Source organism: Aethalodelphis obliquidens, unplaced genomic scaffold, assembly GCF_003676395.1.
Source record: "Aethalodelphis obliquidens isolate GAN/ISIS:26980383/991018 unplaced genomic scaffold, ASM367639v1 scaffold27, whole genome shotgun sequence".
In the NCBI taxonomy this organism is placed as follows: Eukaryota; Metazoa; Chordata; class Mammalia; order Artiodactyla; family Delphinidae; genus Aethalodelphis; species Aethalodelphis obliquidens.
Genome location: NW_020837971.1, coordinates 2,219,582 through 2,236,094, shown reverse-complemented (window position 1 = coordinate 2,236,094; position 16,513 = coordinate 2,219,582).

Sequence of the window (16,513 nt, the reverse complement as noted above, 5' to 3'; positions counted from 1 at the left end):
CCAGAACTGTAGTTGTAAGGGTAAAGACAATAAGAACTGACTACTAGCATAAGGATGTTATTATCAAAGTAGATTTTGACACCTGATGAGAGGCTCTTCTAATAGCAATGGTAATGAGCAATGTCTGGCTAATATATAGGATAGTTTCCTCATCTCATAGATTACCTGCACTATAGTGTTCTTTTCAAAGGAGACGTCATGAGGCTTAAGTGAGATGGTTAATGAGTTAGTTCTGTGACTGCTAAGTAGCTTTAAGGTGGGGTGTAGCAGCAGGGGCAGGAGTGGTAAAAGAGTGGTTATAAACTGCACATTGAAGGAACATCAGTCATAAGTTATACCTTGAGACCTAAACTCAGTGTAGTACAGAGACCAGGAGTTAGTGATGGAGTTGTTCACTCATAGCTGTGGAACCTTGAGGAAGGCATTTAAGTTTCCTCCTCTGCCATATGTTACTTGAGTTTGCACTATTAATATGCATTCACCATGAATAAATTGCTTTACGTATATGTGTCCACCAGTCTGGATTTTATGGTCACAAGTCATCAGAAGAGTTTTTCTTAAAATTCAGCCTTACTCTGCAAAGTGCAAACATAAGAAGTCACTAAGAATGGCTTGACATTGGAGAGAATTCTGAGATCCAAGAGGAGGGATCGTTTAGCTTGATCTTAAAACTAAACTTTAAAATTGCTTGATTGTGCAATAGGAAATCTTTATACATGAGGGAGACTCACTGTGCAGGATTCTGATAGAACAGATGATCAGGATTCAATCAAAGTATTGATTGATAATTGATTATTCCCTTAAAGTATTGATGAATCCATATATTCAAAAATATCATTGAGCATCCACTATGTTCTAGACACAGTGACGACTATGAAGCCACAATCACGTCCTTCCAGAGGCTTCTAATTTAGTGGATAATGATAATTAATAACACAAAACAGCATTCATTAATTTTGAAATGAGTGTCACTGACAGTAAATTCTCCAGGAGTTCATCAGAAGAAACAATCTCTTTGAATAGAGGGGCTCATAAAGTTTCTCTGCTTCTTGACAGTATTTTGTCCAGCCTCATGGGAAGCGAAATGTTCAGCTAAATGTATTTCTTCCCCAAGGAAAACCAGCTGGTGTTTATATAGAATTCCTTTTGGCTTTATTATTGCCATAAGCAACTTCTTCTTTATTTGTGTTTTATAACATGGCTGGGAGCAGCAACAAACAAATGAAGACATTAGTAATATTCCCTGAACATATTTCATTTGTGTCTTTTAAAAACATATTTTTTAGACCATGATGCAAAATTACCAGAAGTTTCTATTACCTGACTAAATGTGAAAATTTTTCTTGAAAAGGAAACTCTTACATCTCATAATAAATACAGAAAAACATCAAGCCTACTGATAAACTAAATAATGTGAAGGTTTATCTAGGACCTAGGTTCTTGGTGAAAGAAAAACGAAGTTGCTTTGATAATACGTCTTGATCATTCTCTTACATTGCAGTTGTATAAATACATTAAAAAAAAATTTTAAGCCACCAGAACAGATAACCTAACTGTCCTTCCTGAGGGAAACCATGATAGAAAAGCACATGTGTCATGCTGTTTGTAAGGTAGTTATTCAAAGAACTGCAAAAGAAAGTTTTTGAATTCATAGAATGATGAATGGAAAGTTAGATGATGGCAGTAATGTTCATTGACTCCATGAAATCATTCAAAGGCCTACACTGAGATACCTCACATAATGTAGGGATATAATATCTTTTCTAATTTTTATGTACCATATCTAAATGCTTCTTATAGTTTCTAGAGGATATCTAAGTTTTGATCAGTGATTCAAGACAAGTGACATGAGTGTTGCTACTCTCCTCAGGATATTTGCAAGCTCCTTACAGATTAGATTGCTGTGCAAGTTACTGATTTTCTCCAGTTTCTTCCTGTGAAGTTGGGAATGAAATCCTGATCATGGGAAAGGAGGAAGGGGATCTAGAAATCTGATTTAGTTGTATGGTCTGGAAAGATTTTCAAAGATGGGGAAGGGAGGCTGGGTTTAGGTAGGAGAAAAGGAAGATGGAGCGGCACTGGTCACATACACCTTTTGTTCTTAGGGCTTCTATAATGCTCATTGGAGCGTGGGAAGGTTTGCTAATGTCATCGGGTGAGCTCAGCTAGTTCACTCATAGAGCCAGTGCTGACATGGCTCAAAGATGTAAAGTGGGTGACTTTCGTCCTCAGAGTATGGCAAGCCTTCCCTTTAATGGCTCTTGTCACCTTGGTAGCACACTAATCTCTCAATTGCCTATTCTGGTCCCCAGGAACACGTATTCTTACATGGCTCATTGAACTAATTTGTGCAGTAAATTTTCATGGAAAGCTTTCAGTGTGACAGGCTCTGTGCTAAACAAGGGTAAACTCACTAACGCTGGCAAAAAAAACTGAACCAAACGTCCAAGGCAATTTGTATTACAATGTGACAAACGCCTAGGTGACATTAAGGCAATGGAATAGAATTCTCATTTGAGGTATCATCAAGAAGAGTAGAGTTGACATTTTTAGGTTCAGTGATTTATATCATCTCTCTGATCCTACACATTTCTTAACACTATAGCATACGATTGTGAAATAGATCTACAGTGGCTTCTGGCTTGTGGATTGGCATGCGTACAAAACCAACATACAGTTCATAACTGTTTTTTCCTGGTGACCCCAGACCTTGGTCTTTGTGACTTTAATCTAATCTCTGACTTGGGGTCCAACTCCCAGTATTTACATAACCATTTATTTTGTATGAGTCTTCCATGTTTCCCTTTGTTTTCATCAAGGCCTTTAGGACTGAAGATCCAAAATTATTTGCTGTCCAAATGGCAAAATGGTGATAAACATTGAAGCTGGGGGATGGTCATACAAGGTCGTTATACCCTTATTTCCACTTTTGAAAAGTTCAAGAGAAAGTCAAAAGACAAAGAAAACCATAATAGAAGTGACTTTCAGATATTGTGTATGAGAACCAGATGAGTATGAAATTGATGTTTAACTTTACAGGAAGAGAGACGTTTAGAGAAAGACTCACAGGCCTAACTGTGCTACCTCTGTCTATCAAAAACCGCAAGGATTTTCTGCTTTAAGAAGTTGTGTGCAGTCAAGTCTTTATATGAAAGACTGTCAGTCTCTAATCGTTTCTAAGTTTCCTTGATGGAGTGGTGTCATATAAATCTTGGTCAACAGGCCTTGGAATCTTAACTGCTAAATTCACCAGTTTCTATGTTGTGGTCATTGTTAACTTACATTTAAAATTCTACAGGTCTGCATTTCTTTTTTAACATATCACAAATGTTAGGGACCAGATGTTTCCTCTAGATCAGGGTAGGGCTTCTTAGTTGCTTCCCTTGTTTTTCTTATAATATACGTCTTCCACGAGGTTGTTTTAGAGACATTACAGCGTAGAGTCCTTGAGCTGGAAGCTTGGAATAGTGTCTCAGGGACAAGGAAGGAAGCTCTAAGAGGAAAGTATGGTGGAAAAGGAAGGAAAAAAATGGAAGCAAGCACAGTGTATGGATGTACCAGATGAAGCTAAAAAAAAAAAAAAAAAACATTCTCACAACTTGCTGAACTGTGATCTTAATGTAGAAGGAAAAAAAAACCTTACGGGGAAACATTCCAATCTGCTTTCTTAGGTTCCTTTAATATTCAGATAAACTTTTAATAATTTTCTTTTAGAATATGACTATTTCCATGGCTTAATGTTCTCATTGTGTCATTAAATTTTATATTATATATCATTTAGTGGGAAAAACAAAATACTGACAATGTCATTCACTATGCTTCTTTTGATGTAACTTTTGTTCCATGTGATCAAATAGAATATATGCACCATCAAAAGGCATTCAGGATTATACTGGCTGCTACAAAAACCAAGTTCCTCAGGTCCTGTAAGTTATTATCTTTCTGTTGCATTTTACAGTTGATAAAATTAACATTTAGAGAGGGTAAGTAGCCTATGCTCACACATCTCGAAGTGGGAGAACTGTACTCCCCTTATAAGCACTCCCAGATCTCCTGATTCAGAACTGTTTAATTTTCAAGGGATCCCATTAGTGAAAAGCACTTTTGTTTCCTTTGACAATAAAAGAAACATAGCAGTTAAAAATATATATTCCAGGTTTTTTTCCCCAGCTTTTCAAAAGTCTTCCACAGAAGATGTAAGTGAATCTCAACCTGGTTGTCATTTGATTTTCAAATGTGTTGAATGGTTGAGTGCTGAATTTTATCTAATCTCATTAGATAAAATTCAGTGGTGGTTACATAATGTTTTTGCCTAAAAAACTACGTTATTTCTTAAGAACCTATTAGATTTAGAAACAGGATATTTCCAAAAGAAAAAAATGACAAGACAGTATCTTTTTTTTTCTTTTTTAAAGTAGGTCTCATTGAAACTGTGATGAGGAACCATGTCACTAGGGAAAAAGAGTCATTAAATTTTGTTTGTTTTGCATACATGCCAATTCACAACTCAGAGGAAACTGGATTTATTTTCCTATCAAGTAACCTTATAGACATATACACAGTATATAAACAGATTCTTAAAACGACTTTAAATACTCAAATATCTCTTTTGAAATGCATTTTAATAGGTGATAAATGAATTCAGGAGACCTATCTAGACTTCATTTTTAACCCCCAAACTGTACACAAGCTGATCATTTGAAGCACCATCTGAGTGTCGAGAAAGAAGAATGATTTTTCCAAGGTCCAAGACCTCATTGAAAATATCCCACTCAGAAATCTGGGAAACCCTATTTGCCAATGGCATGAGCCTAAGCAAAGCATAAGATAAAGCTGAGATCAATATTCCAGGCAAAGCACCTATGAACACTACATCCAGTGATGAAGCTTAAAGTTAAAATCAGAGAAGTATTCAGAGCTGGATGAGAGAACGTCATGAACACAGACTGGAAATGAGCAATGTCATGAACACAGACTAGAAATGAGGAAACAGACTGGAAATGAGCAATGTCATGAACACAGACTGGAAATGAGCAAACAGACTGGAAATGAGCAATGTCGAACACAAGTTGGAAAGGAACCAACAGGTCTGAGTTTCACAGGCTGTCTGAGCTGAGCAGCAGAGTTCAGGTGCCAGTGATGCAGACTAATTTCTCCCATATTCTGAATGGAAATCTATGCTAGTGATTAGATGCAGTGATTTAGCAAAATTCTCTTTGCTGGGCTTCCCTGATGGCGCAGTGGTTGAGAGTCCGCCTGGCGATGCAGGATACACGGGTTCGTGCCCCGGTCCGGAAGATCCCACATGCTACGGAGAGGCTGGGCCCGTGGGCCATGGCCGCTGGGCCTGCGCGTCCGGAGCCTGTGCTCCGCAGTGCGAGAGGCCACAGCAGTGAGAGGCCCGCGTACCACACACACACACACACACACACACATGCACACGCACACACACACACACACACACACACACACAAATTCTCTTTGCTTTCTGCTGTGCTCTTTTTCCATCAGAAATAATAACCTATGTTCTCAATGAAGGCCTCAGACCTCCTAACTGCCCCCCCACCTCCACCCCACACACAAATCAGACTATTTAAACTGGAAGTAAAAGGAAAGAAATTACATTATTGCGTGTTCAACAATTTCTTAGCAGCTGCCTGCTGGAAGGTTTGTGGCAGTTACATCAGGCGTATCACATCAAGTTTATATTCAATAACTTCTAGTGTCTTCAGTCACTGAAAAATGCATGGTAGGTCCCCACTGAGTGTATTGCCACTCTCTGTGCTAGCTGTTGAAATATTATTTAGGGGAACATTAAAGAAAAAATATTCTCAGGTTTCAGAGTCATGTTGGGTGACAAAAAGTCACCCAAGGAAAAGTTGCAGGGATCCAGGGTTAAAAAACATACTAGTGATTCACATCCAATGCACAGCAGAATGAGCCATCATGGGAAGGATACATTAAGAAAACTGATAGGATCGCAAAAAAATGGTTCCACAGTTCCATGGCTACAGGGGATCCATTTAGTTTTCAGACCTTTGACCTTTGCTCAAAAGATGACCTAGTTAGTCTTCTATGCTTTGGCCTTTATATTTTGTCTCTTTGGACTAACAGCCATGTAGTAAATCTACAGTCATTCCATAAAGTTTCCCATTTATATCTGTGCACTTTCAAATATAATTTGATGTGGCCTCCATTCCGGCAGAATGATCACTGCTTCATTATGCCATTTTAACCACGATCAGCAATTGTAGACAACAGTGTCCTTTGAGTACTGTGTATAAGTTAGTCAATCTATCTATTTGTACTTGAAAAGGCAAAAATAAAAAAAAGCAAATAACTTCTAGAAAAAAAGCAAAATAAAAACCTCATCAGAGATACATGAAATAAAGAACAGAAAGCTGTTATTGGTGTCATATACCCTTAAAGGTATCTTATCTACAAATGAACAGGCAAAAGTTAAAAATGAATTTAGCTCACGTCTTTCAGGAATGTATTACTGGAGTGCCGAAATTCGATAATAAACAAGTATGATCAGCAAACATACAGGCTTTCGTTATCATCTAATAAAAGAGACTATTGTGATACGTTATGTAATTTTTAAACAGTTACTTGAACTTTACCTCATACAAAAATATAAAAACATCCTCTTATATAATATTATTATTAGGTCTTTAGGCTTTATGGCAAAACTGTTTCTTATACCCTTATAGTTATGACTGATTTCTGGCTACTTGTTGAGTCTCCAGCTGAATCATGGACAGGACCAGTGATATGACCTGAACTCAGTAATAAGGTACATAAACTTGACCTGGCTATCCCTTATCTCCCTCTAGTAGTAAGTTGTTACAAACTATTTACTAAAATAAAAATACTCTTTACATGTATGTAGGTGATACTCAGGAAATGGTGTGGCAAAGAATATTCAATTTATATGCTTCGAGTTCTAAGGTAAAAAACAGAAATTTGGTACTTGAATGCCAATATGTGATTAAGGAAATAGAATATCATGGAGAGTAATGGATCGCAAAATTTAGGATAATAATAACAGCAATATCAGGCCAAAAGGTAGTACAGGCATCTTGAATATCATTCTAATGTTCTTTATTACTGTCCTGAGATACTTATAATTTTCAAGGAGAATAATGGGAGTTAAAAATAGCAAAGAAAAAAAAAAGGAAAGCAAAGGGAATGTATGAGCCAAGATAATACAGAGATTAAATTCTACCAACTTCTTTCATAAATCTTTGATATCTCCACAGTCCCTGAATGGATACTTTGGCCAAGCATTGAACTGCTTCTGTGATCAGCAAACATACAGACTTTCTTTTCCTTTTTTTCCCCATTTAAAAATTATCTCCTACTTCTTGAGTTGGCAGAACGTCAGGCAAATTGATTGCCCGTCTATTTTCTGTACACAGCCCACATCTTTAAGGACCTCAGAATTTTTCTTAACATTGTGTGCCCTACCTAGAAGCCATTTTTTCCGCCTTTTGCACTTGTTCAAATCCTACTCATTTTCCAAAGCTTAACATAATGTGCTATCTCTGCATTTCCTTATCTCTCTCTGAGGTCTCAAAGCAAATTAGTTATGCATATCCTATGATTGTAAAACTAGCTACCTATCTATTACTGTAAAGCAGTTTTTCCAACCACTGATTTAAAATATTCATGGATTAACAATGATAAAGATGGTAAATGTGTCCATTTCTATTTCAATTTTAAAATCAAATTGAAATATAACTGCTTAAAAGAGGAAAAAAAAAGTTTGAGGTCTCAAACACTGTCAAATGAATACCCATTCAGTTTATCAAAACTGAACAATGCCAGCTGAAAGGAAGAGCTTTAAACTCTATTCAGTTTTAAACTACCATTATTCTTATTTTTAAAACTATTTTATAAATCATTGATTAAAGATATTGAGAGACCTAAGGGTATTGAAAACCAGAGGTGAAAGTAGAAGTAAGGAAGTTTGTATATCTGCAAATTTGCACCAACACCATCTTTATCAGGTTTGAAAAGTGCATTCAGGCAATTCACATTTCGATAAAGAAGAAAGAGTTGTGTCTGGAAATTCAAGATCAGTAACCAAAGAAAATATATGTGTCACATATATTTAATCTTGTTAGGTACAAAAGCAAGACACGTCCAAATAGTGTTATTGATGTAGAAGTGTTTTCATAAAGCAGCCTCTAACCTCCTTTCTTATCTCATAATTAAGAAATTAAATAATTAATATAGATATAAAAAATAGTATGATATAGTTAAAAAGTATGAAATACAAAAAGTCAAATATCAATTAAGGAAACGTTGTTTTTGTCCATATTTGATGACAAAAAATTGTTAAATTTCAGGTCATCTTTCACTATATATTTGGTACTGAAATACAATACATTAAAACTTTATGCATTAACAAATTAAGCTTCTTATTAATTATTTGGAGGTAAAATTTCCTTTTTTAGTAGGAAAAATCAAATTTAGTTTTCTATTATGGCTATATTAAAGAATACACAATCCTTAATAATTTCCTAATATAATTAGAAATCTGACTCTTCATATCATTAAAAATGAATAAAATTTTTTAACATGACAGGCTATAGATATAACTATGAAAATGGGTCACAGGTCTGAAAAGGTTTGGAAATGTTAGTTGATAAATAAAAATAATTAAAAATTGAATATAACAAATTAATACTTTATATTCACTTAGAAATGTGATATATAAATAAATCAATAGATGAATAAATACATGAATTAGAAGGAGGAGGGAAGAGCAAGATTTGTTAGAGAAGAAATTGATTGTAAAGCCAGATAGACCTGGTTTGAATTTTTTAAACTGCCACTTATGAGCTATAGGTCCTTAGGAAAGATATCCCACCAAAAGTCTTTGAGCACAAGTTAATTATAAAAATAATAGATATGGCAGTTCCAGTAATATACCTACCTATGCAGTAGTCCTTATGCAAAGTTTTTATCCCATTCTTTTCTTGCTCTAGTTTGAGTGTAGTTTCAGCCTGCATGTGGTATACACATGGCTTCAACCTGTGTTGAAATGTTCAGGAGAAAGACACAAATCCTAGAAGTTAGTATTTCTTCCCAGCTTTCTTTTGTGTAATCCTCATTTATCCAAATTCAATTGCATTTTTTCCCACTGTTCTTTGATATCATCCATTACTTTCCTAGATGAGATGGAGGACTAAAAGACTAAGACTAATCTTTTAGTCCTCCATCTCATCTACCTTTTATAATACATTGTAACAAATAAAAAATTTATAAAATTCTATCTAATAAACAATAATCATTCATCTAATTAAGGGAGGGAATTAGATATTATCACCTAGATATTTTTCATAAGCTCAGATAATCTTCTTAATTTTCTCATGCCTAAACCTCAAAGTCAGCAGCACCATTCTAGTTTCTTCTGTTATATTTGGCTGGATAGATCTATGGATTGGCCAAGAGATAGTAGAAGTCTCAGTTCTCTCTGTTCTTCTCCATTATTTCCCACAAACATATCTGAGAATGCTGTTCTAAAAAGAGGAAATGGATTGAAGTTACATTTAAATGTTGACTATCAAATAACAAAATATATCTATAATGACTGGAATTTTAGGATCAAAAGTTTCATTAGAATAAGAACGTATGTCTTAAAATTATGCAGTATGAGAGACTCTACTGCTGGCTTTCACGTAGTCATCTGCCATGTTTTGAGAGGATCACATATAGCTAGGACCTGAAGGCAGCCTCTGGTAGCTGTGGACAACACCTAGTCAACAGTAAGCAAGGAAGCAGGAATCTCAGTCCTACAACCACAAGGAACTCACTTTCTCCAGCAAACATACGAGTGTAGAAGATGACCTCAAGCCTCAAATGAGAAAGTAGCCCAGCAGAAACTGTGTGAAACTGTGAGAAGAGAATTCAGCCACTCTATGCTCGAACTACATACAGAACTGTGAGATAATAAATGGGTGTTGCTTTAAGCCACTAAGTTTGTTATGAAGCAATAGAAAATTAATATGATAGGGTTTTTTGTTTTGGTTTTTTTTGTTGCATTAATTCCCATTGTTTCTTATATCAAAACAAATAACCTGAAAGCTATTTCTGGGACTAAAGACTTTCCATTCCCCACAGAAATTCTTTCATGGAATTAAGGGTTCCATGTTAAATCTTAAACATTTTAGTTGCAGGTTAATGCCATAAATAAATATATAAAAATAGTTTATTCAGCTAGTCAGCAAATATTTCTGGTATGCCTTCTACATGCTCTTTTAAGCAATGCTCTTTTAAGCAATGTGGAATATGGCAGTGAACAAGAGAGTGAAAATTCCCTGGCCCCAAGGGCTTTACATCTTCATATAATATATATTAAAGATTTTAAAAATACCAAAGAAATATATGATAAAATCAAGTAGCATAATAAATGCAACAAAGTGGAGTTAGAAGATAGAGTATGATGAGAGATTGCTGTTTTAAATACATTGGACACTAGAGAGATAACATTTGAGCAGAGAAGCTGAATAAAGAGGGGGAACAGAACCAACACACAAATATCTGGGAGAAGAGGGTTTCAGGTCAAGGGAACAGCCGGTGGAAGGTCCAGAGGTAGGATGTGTTTTGACGTGTTCCAGAAAGGCCAGAGTGGTGTGAGCAGAGTCAATGAAGTAGAAGATAGTAAGAGATAAAGGTGGAGGAGAAGTCAATGGCCAACCATATGAGGTCTTTTAGATTCTGAACCTTTGAAGATATTTTCTACTTCTGAACCTTTTGTTAGAACTCTTTGATGACACTGTCCATTTTAATGTATATCTCTTTTAAAGATCTAGTAATCAAGTTATCTTAAAATTTGGTTCATGAAGAAATTTGATGCCTTCTGAAGGACTGCTAAGTTTTCTTTTATGATGAGAGTTTTAAAACACATAACAGTACCCTTGTGGTCATGGCTGCCAGGAGACACCAAGCTTGGGCTTGAGTGAACGAATGTTCCTCAGCTAAGGTTTTGGGTAAACTCATCTCCGCTCCTTCACGATTTTTTTTATTTGTCTCACATCTTCATTAATTTTCTGTCATTTATTGTTGCTTTAAATACCTTTTGGAAATAGGTATAATACAAAAAAGACCAAATCTGCCAATCAGAGATCTTTCTATCTAAAACTATGATTCATATGACATCCATTTATTAAACAATTGGTTAGTATTTAGAGACTATGGACTAAATTAAATGAATAAGCCCTCGATTCCATCAAAGAGATAAATTTGTATGCTAAGTATAATAAAATAAGATTTAAACTTACAGGGAATTAAAGTCTCATATATAACACTCTGGGCGGTCAGTTCATGAAGAGCTTTTGTTGGCTAAGGGGAATTGAAGAAGAAATCACAGAGAGGAGGAGCTTAAAGGAAGACTCCTGCTGAATATGGTAAGACTCATTATACACTGAACAGTACTAAATGGTGTCATTCACATTGTATACGTGATATATATATATGTGATGTATTATATATGATATAATATATGTACATATATAATGGCAATTTTCTTGTAGGGTACTTCAAAGTATTTTGAAGAAGTGGTTCCTTTCATTTGCACAAAGTAACCACATAGGCCAATAGTAGCACAAACAGTAATTTTTAAACATGAAAGTATCCATTAATTCCAGTTCAATTTGTCTGGGATGAAGAATGAACATGTTATGTTTTTTAAAGCTTTCAGTGTCCACACCATGTTAAGGATCATTGAATTTGGAGAGTAACATTTAGGTAGAGAATTGAAAATTCTAGATAGAGGAAATATTTAAAGCAGTGGAAAATGCAAGAAAAAATGCAGAGAATATTTCATTGAAGAATAGACTTCATGCAGGAATAGGAATAATAGTTGAGAAACTTCTGTGCTGGTCTAAGGAGTTTAAAGTTCATTCTCTAGGAAATGGGTACTATTAATGTTTTATTTTAAATAAATAAATCATAAAATCAAATTTGGGTTTTAGAAAGATTACCCTGAAAGCAGTGAGAAGGATAAATGAGAGGGGAGTATTTCTGCATGCAGAAAAATCGATCAGGAGACCATGGTAATGGTTAAAGGTAGGTGGTGATTGAAACCTGACTTGGGTAGAGGCAGTGAAAACAAAACACAGGAGACAAATGGAAAATATATGGTGAGGTTAGAGTTGTTAGGAATTGGAAGATGATTGGGTGTATGGGGAACAGTTTTAGGCTGGGTAACAGGAGGTATGGTGATGTAATTTTACAGAGATGAAGAACACAGATGTAGAGGTAGGAAAGGGGAGTTGTGTTTACGGCAGCAGGGTAGAGATGTGCACGGAAGGTTGACGTGCAGTTATATCACAGTGAGTCAATCAAAACACGCTGTTTAAGAGCTTAAGACCTGGAGCCATGGAGATCTGGGCCCAAATCTGGCTACTTGGAGCACTGTAACAGTGAAGTAAGTTATTTAACTTTACTAAACTTTCATTTGAAGGTGTAAAATGGTAAATGTTAGTTTTATATCCAGAATTTTGAAAAAGTGAGTTAATAGAGACACTTTACTGGTGTATAGAGAATTCTCAAAAATGCTAAGTAAATTTACTATTAGGGTAGAATTTAGGGGTAAAAAATAGATTTGGGGATTAACTGTGCAGAGGTGCTAAATTGAGCCCATAGAGTAGCATACATTGCCCAGGAAGAGAAGGTACAGGAAGAAGAGAATGGATAGGACTAGAACACAGAAGATACCTATTTTGAGAATGCAGATAGAGCAAGGGGAACACAAAAATGGACAGGGAAAGGACAATCAAGAACATGGTATGAAGAATTTATGCAGAAATAGAGGAATCCTATTTGAAGTATGATCTAAGGGCTGGAAATCTTGGTTCTAGAGCTTTGTTAGTACGTTTTGAGTGGTCTCAGTATCCTTCTACTTAATCTTCCCCTGTCTCTCCCAAAGAAAACAGAGCTACAGCACACTAGATAGTGTTTTGTACAATTGCTTACCAAAAAAGTACATAAGAACTGCCTGATTATTAGCTGATTATCACGTGATAACATCAAAACAAAATTTCATAAACAGAAAGTGCTACAACATGTAAGTAATAATTATAAAAAACCAAAGCTCTGTGTCTGATTTAAAAACCAGTGGGACATCTGCTTGGTTGCTACCATAATTGGCCACCAGCCTGTTGTTTTGTTGTACTAGAAGGACTTTATGTCCTGTGGATGTTACTTGCTCCTGGTCCAGGGGGACTCAAGTTTCCATTAGATTACAAGCTTTATACACAGAGCCAGATGTGTGCAAGACTCTTGCACAATTTCTAAGTCACTTAAAATTTTTTTGCTTTTAGTATTAGGTTCATTCAGTTTCCTTTAGTCCTTCCTCCATGAGAATTAATCATCTCCCTGGACTTCCAGTCTCTAAGGTGTCACTTGTGTTGTGACTCTCCCTGTGACTCTCCTTGTGAAAGCTTGGTAGGATAACCCAAACAAAAAAGATAAATTGACATTGCAGTAAGCGTTCACTCCTGTTCACATTGTACTCAGTTCCACTCAGTCATTCATTTATATAATCTGTCATTCAAGAAATGTTGTTTCAGCACCAGCTGAAATATGCCAGTCATTGAGCTAGATGTGTTCTCATATGTTAACTGAAGAATAAGTGTTCATGTTAGGGTGTAGAATAATTTCTAGAATAGCTTCAATTTAAACAGTTTATCAATTACTCTTTTTCCCCTTTCCTCACATACCACAACAGCAAACTCCGTTGATTTTACCTTCTAAATATTTCACAAATCCATGTTTTTTTCTCCATTTTTTTCAATCATTTTAGGACGTTACTATTAAAGTCAGTAATAGTTGCCTTGATGGTTTCCCCACATCCATCCTTACCTCTCTTTAGTCCATTAACCATGAAGCTATCAGAGAGCTTGTTTTTAAATGTTATTCAGATCCAATCATGTATCTCTCTTGATTAAAATTTTTCAAAGGCTTCCCATTGTTCTTAGGATAAATCCCTACAAATCCCTATGACATCTGGTTCTTCCCCAGCTCTTCTGCCTCATCTCATATTACTCTTCCCTGCCCTCTTTCATCCAGTCACATTGGTCTTCTACCATGCTCCTTCCTGACCATGGCAGCCTCCTTAGAGTTGCTGGACCCCTACCTTTGAATGCTTTCCTAATTCTTTGCCACTTAAAAGCAACTCATTTTTAGATATTTCTGTGTGTGTGTGTGTGTGTGTGTGTATGATATATATGATATACATATAAATATATGTCAGTATTTATATATGGTTGAACTAAATGGTAAATAAAGAGCCAAAGTTAATGCTCTCAAGTATCTTATTGTTTAGACAAGCAGTATTTAAGACATCTTAGTATATTATAATAAACTGAGATAAACAAGGATATTTTTTGAAGGAATTTACACTGTGATAAGCTGAGAGGTCAGAGAGAATTCCCTAATATATCTATATATAGGCTTCCCTGTATAATATGTATATTTATATACATATATATAAACAATATCTGCATATATCCATATAGATATATACACACATACGCACATATAAACAAATGCATGCAATAGATAGATGTATACATATATGCACGTGTATATACATATATAAACAAATACAATGTATATATACATATACATATATGCACACATATATATACATTCAAATGTATATGTATATTAGGGAAAACTCTCTGATCTTTTAGCTTAGCTTATCACAATAAAACTTTCCTTCATTATTTATCCCACTTTATGATAATACATTATGATTTGTGAAATACTGCTTGTCTCCCTTCACTAAACAATAAGATACTGAGAGGACAAACTTTGGCCCTTTATTCACCATTTTTTCTCAAAGGAGTAGCACAATGCCATACACATAAACAGAATCTCAAAGTGTTTTGCGGTTTGATGGATGAATGATTAAATGATCAACCATCCACCCTAGAAGGGAAGAATGTTGCTTTGGAGCTATAATATTTCATTGCAAATTATATTTTTAATTAATTTTTATTAGAGTATCCTTTACACTGCAAATTATTGGTAAGGCTTTTACAACTAATGAAGATGACACTGGAAGGGAGAAAAAAATAAAGATACACAACTGAGCAGTAATTTTAGATGTCAAAGACAAGAGCACCACTCCATTAGATCATTTTTATTAGTATAGATTTCCATCAATCCTCATTACTTTTGTTTTTTTAAAAAAACTATTTATTTATTTTTGGCTGTGCTGGGTCTTCGTTGTTGCACGTGGGCTTTCTTTAGTTGCCTCGAGTGGGGGTTACTCGTCGTTGCGGTGTGCAGGCTTCTCATTGTGGTGGCTTCTCTTGTTGCGGAGCACAGGCTCTAGGTGCACAGGCTTCAGTAGTTGTGGCACGCGGGATCCAGAGCACAGGCTCAGTAGTTGTGGCACATGGGCTTAATTGCTCCGCGGCATGTGGGATCTTCCCAGACCAGGGCTTGAACTCATGTCCCCTGCATGGGCAGGCAGATTCTTAACCACTGCACCACCAGGGAAGTCCCAATCCTCATTACTTTGGATGACAAACATAAAGCCAGCACTCGCCTCTAAAGTCAGCTTTGAGAGGAAATGGTGGTAAAACATTTACCTCAAGCTGATGTTTGGAATAAAGACATTTCACACATGTATAGATTTGAGGAGAGCAACGTAAGCAGAGAAGATTAATATTAAGACTTTTTCTTCATTGTATATTCTTTTCTCCTTTGTCACAGATTAGGTAAATCTGAAAGAGGAAAACAAATACCGTATATTAACACATATATGTGGAATCTAGAAAAATGGTACAGATGAACTTATTTGCAGGAATAGAGACACAGACGTAGAGAATGGACGTGTGGACATGGAGGGGGGTAAGGGTGGTGGGATGAATTGGGAGATTGGAATTGACATACATACACTACCATGTGAAAAACAGATAGCTAGTGGGAACCTGCGGTATATAGCACAGGGAGCTCAGCTCTGTGCTCTGTGGTGACCTAGATGGGTGGGATCGGGGGAGGTGGGAGGTCCAAGAGGGAGTGGATATATGTGTACATATAGCTTATTCACTTTGTTGTACAGCAGAAACTAAACACAATATTGTAAAGCAACTATACCACAATTAAAAAAAAAAAAGACTTTTCTCTAGCTTTTCTGCAAGAAAATGGTCCTTACAAAGAATGTCTGAGTGAAATTATTTATTCCATGCTAACATGGGAAAGCTAACAGACAAACAAACAGAAAAACCTAGAAAGAAGGGTGTGTTACTAGAATCAGTGAAAAATTAGTCCTGAAAATGTCTTTCAGATCCTAAATATATACTTTACACAAGCTGATGATAATCCAAGGGCGTTTTTCAAATGTGTTTTTCCTAAAAACAAGTTAGCAAGGTTCACATGTTAAAGTATATTGGTGAATATTCTCATTGTTTTCAAGTGTGTACAGGGGTTTATGCCAAAATCTCCTAAGGCCACAACCATTCCTTCCCTGTTATGTTACAGAACCAGG